At 32.9% G+C, this 4,804-nt stretch overlaps 1 protein-coding gene across 1 annotated transcript in view; it reads right to left on the reverse strand.

Moving 5' to 3' along the window:
- Nucleotides 1-4,798, reverse strand: part of LOC125034710 (neural-cadherin-like) — a 111,913-nt gene extending 107,115 nt beyond the window's left edge. Inside the window, exon 1 of the mRNA XM_047626628.1 lies at nucleotides 4,723-4,798. The gene's annotated coding sequence lies outside the window, so the exon portion shown is untranslated. The remainder of the gene's footprint in view (nucleotides 1-4,722) is intronic.
- Between the last annotated feature and the right edge of the window lie 6 nt (nucleotides 4,799-4,804).

Genomic DNA, 4,804 nt, shown 5'->3' on the forward strand with positions numbered 1-4,804 from the left:
TTTGTCTTCTTTCTCGTCTTGATTATCTTTAAAACGAACAGGAAATGGTTTATCTGTACAGTATAATTAGGCTTTATATGTAACCTGTTATAACAAGCAATAGCAGTTATTTCAATAAAGCAAAATAAAACAGACACTATGTCACACCAAGAATATCCATTGTAACAAATGGAATCAAATTAATTTAAATTATTAATATCATTATTGTTATTATTATCCTTGTTAATATTATTATCATCATTACTATAATTATTATTATTATCATTAATTCATTATTATCATTATAATTACCATTATTGTTATTATTATCTTATTAGCATCTTTATCATTATCCAAATTATTTTCATTATTTTTATCATTATCATTATTATTATTATTACTATTATCATTATTATCACTATCATTGCCATTATCATTATTATTACAATAATTTTATCATCATCATTATTGTTATTATCTTTATCATTATCCTTATTATTTTCAATATTATCGTTATTATCATTATCAAAATTAATGCCATTATTATCATTATCATAATTAATGCCATTATTATCTTTCATAATATTATTACTTCTATTGTTATTATTATCATCGTTATAATCATTATTATTATTATTATCATTATCATTATTGTTATTATTGCTGTTATTATTATTGTTATTATTGCTGTTGTTATTATCATTATTGTTATTGTCATTATTATCATTATTTACATCATCGTTATCAATATTCATCATTATCATTGCCTTTATACGAATTATTACTATTATTATTACTATTATTATTATTATTATTATTATTATTATTATTATTAGAATTATTATTATTATTATTATTACCATCATCATAATTCTTGTTATTACTATCATCATTGTTATTATCATCGTTATTACTAATATCATTATCGTTTTTTATATAATTATTATAATAATGATCAATATCACTCCCATTATTATTATTATTATTATTATTATCATTATTATTATTATTATTACAATTTTTATCATAAGTATTGTTCTTCTCGATGCTGTTACTATCATTATTATTATTGATATTATAATTGTTATTATCGTTCTTATTATCATAATTATCATTATTGCTATTATAATTTTTATTGTTATTTTGTTTATAATTGTGACTATTATTAGTATTACTATTATTATTAATATAATCATCCTAATTACAATTATTGTTATTATCATAACTAATATTATCATTATTTTCATTAATATCACTACTACTTTTATTATTACCACTGTCATGATCATTATTACTACTACTATTATCATTACTATTATCATTATCACTTGTATTACGATTTTTATCATTATCATTATTGATATAGTAATTACTATCATCAATGTCTTCATCATGGTGAATTGAAAGATGTAACAGACAAAATTCTTCAAGAAATTTCTATGGTCTTATACTTCTAATTATCCATTAAAAGGCCATTTCACACGAAACAAGAATTGGCAACTATTCTTTGGTTTAGAAGAATCCCCTGCACAAAAGGAGACATGTAGAGTCAAGCACGACGCCACCATTCGATTCCTATTTGAAAAAAAAGTAATCATAACCGGGGACACGAACATAAGGAGTCGGGTTGTCAGTAAAATAAGTTGGGAAACAAAGAATTAGCTAATGCAGTGCTATTGACAAATTTACAAAATGGCTTGGAAAATGGCTTCAACATTATGAAAAAAATCAGGATGCATTAGCAGCACAATATCCAGATCAAATTTTGCACCTTCACTCGACCTTTCGAAAATACATACATCTATTCATTAGTAAAATTATGTAAATTGAAGAGACCATCCATGGCGATCCAGTATGTAAAGGCAACCAAACTAGTGATTGTAATAAATGGGACCTGTTATAGGATTCCCGGAATTCAAAGCGGAGTACGTAAATAACCAAAAAAAGAACTGGGTAAAAGAGTGAAAGGCCTTATTAGTCAAAGCAATAACATAGTCTTACGCAGCCAACAAGGCACTGATGTACGGCCTTAAACATCGGAAAACCTTCCTGATTAGAACACTTCCAAACATCGGACGGTGGTTTCAGTCACCAGGGGTGTCATATAAGATACGTCCATCACAGCTCTCTTGTAAACTCGGAAATGTAACTCGTATGAGAATGACAAAATGTAGCACAAGAGCGCCGGATGAAACAAGAGGCACTATTAAAGTTGATTTTGCTTCATCTGTGCCGCGAATAATGGCAGAAGGGACAGGAGATGCAATTGCCAACATGCTATAAAATATGCGGCTCGACGTTACAAGAGAGCCACTTATTTTGTCACTTGAATGCGAAAGACTGATGTGTCAGGTCGCTTACCCATCCCTTGAAGCACGGATAAGTGAAAGTGCAAGAATATCATAAGTAAGTAGACAGAACGTTTTTTAGTGCCTCATGTTATCCGTTATTAATATTTGCCCTTATTCCATCAGGAAAAGGAAGTAATAAGCGTATCCAGAAATGAAAATGAATACTGACTGTAGTATTTCCACATTATGTTTTCACCTTCAGGAGGGGGACGGGTCTCTTTACGCAAGGTTTGCAAAAGTCATGTCAAAGGAAAAAAAATGTAGAACAACCAGGGAGTTGGCTGCTTGTTCGGATGAAGTGTCTCCTGTCTTTCTGGTCTCTCTGATCTGCCCCTTTGAGCATGAAAGAGACTCGATCATCAAGCCCAAAGACAATTTTTTTTCTGTGAAAGGAACTGTTGAACTTCTCTTTGGCAAGATTTACTTAATAACAAGTCTCAAGGGCCGGTCACAATAATTTATTCTGTCAAGGGATCCCTTTACAGAGCTTAGAGCTGAAAGATATTGCCGAAACAAAAACTATAATTTTATTACTGGTAAACTCATTACTTAGAATCTTAAAAAATGATTATATATCATGATAAAAGTAAAATTAATTCTTAAATACAAAGATATATTGCATCGAACAGTGATGTTTAATTAAATGTCAATAGATGATTCAGATAAACGTTCATTTGACTAACGAACATAAACATCAACCCACTCCGACACGCTAAAAACATGGAGCTCTCATAGGAAGTTATTTACGCCTTGTTGGATAAAGCGAGAGCCAAAGAGGCGTTGTGGAACACCAGTCATAAGGATTATAAAAGCACGAATTTGAAAAGAACATTGATGGATGAATTTAGCAATGAACTCCGTCATGAAGTAACCCGTAAAAGCATACTCGATGGAAAGCGTCTTTGTATACTGTTATGAATGCTGAACTGAAACGATGGTTCTCTCCGAAGAAACACTAAATGTAGTGTGACCAATCCCTCTCTGTAGCTGACCAGACTTCGGCGATCCTATCTGGGGATCCTAGGACAGAATAGACTAGTGATTATGATGCGAGGACTAAGGCTGAGAAAGTAGCAACTGTAGCGTTAATGCTCACAGCCTTGCTATTGCTACTTTACCACTACTGATGTTACGATTTTACTATAAACAACTTCTAAGAGAAATATTCATATAAAAGGAAAAATCGTAATCACTTCAGCATTATGAATAACAATAATGCTTAAGCAACGGAACATAGTGCACAGTAGACAGAGGGAATAAAAGCAGGACAAACTTTGCAAATATGCGCATCATTCCATTAAAAAAAAAAAAAAAAAAAAAAATCAGTGTTCTATACAATATGAGCCATCCAATCCACGCACATTTATGCCCAAACATGCCAGTGAATTCCATTACTTAAATCAAAACGGGAGTAAAATACGAACTCTTAACCAACGGCTGTTAATTTGCGTTAGTGTTTCCACACAACAGAAAGACCAGGAACACAAGCCAGCTGTATCATTTCCTTGCGGCAGAGACTAGAATATGCAGGCTGGAATTCACTTGATGAAATTCACTTTCATAAAAAGAGAACGAAAAACTTTGCTGTTTCGTATCTCTACCAGGAACTCACCAGTCTAGCGCAACAGAAGGGTTTTCCATTATCATTGCCACTTGCTAGTATTCTCGATGTAATCGTTGTCTTCGAAAATAATGATGAATATTATTACAGATCAGTAATTTTCATCAGCAAACTGGTAGATAGCACTTGGCTCATTCTATATATTATTGTAGTGGAATTGCGGTATTACTACTATTAATATGCACACATTCACTCACACACGAAGTACAAAAACACGCACCTACGTTACTCTTCTACATCGCCTAGTTTTCAAACTGTACATTCACTTCTCGATCAACCGGTTGAAAGTATACCGATTTTCCCATTTTTCACGCTCATACCTATCTGCCTACATCAGTCTGCCCTGTCCATCTGTCTAAATAATTTAACACATATATAATATAACGTGTATGCAGACAATTCGCATAAAAGACACTTTTTATATTTGCCGCGACATGCCGTGATCTTTACTTACCTTACAGCGATTACCGACCCACTTACTCGATTAATGAAAGCACCAGTGAAATAGTTCAGATTTTAACATAATATTTAAAGTATTAGTTTCGTGTCTAAAAAGACAATATTCACACCGATCCACAGCGGATTATCTGCTGTGCATCGCGAAAAAAACAGACCATCGCTTTGGCAATCCACATACACGCAATCGGCACCTGCGTGCATGGTTAGGGTAAACTTGGACAGATTAGGGATGGTTTGACAACTAGTCTAGGTCAGGTCGGGTGAAGTTAAGCCAGGTTGACGTGGTCAAGCAAGAGGCCCAAGCCAACTTACCGCTGGGGCTGTGACGAGGCTCTGTGGCGAGTGCGTGGTGATGGTAACCGGAACGGCACAGGTGATGACGTCACGATTCAGG

Source organism: Penaeus chinensis, chromosome 18, assembly GCF_019202785.1.
Source record: "Penaeus chinensis breed Huanghai No. 1 chromosome 18, ASM1920278v2, whole genome shotgun sequence".
Lineage (NCBI taxonomy): Eukaryota > Metazoa > Arthropoda > Malacostraca > Decapoda > Penaeidae > Penaeus > Penaeus chinensis.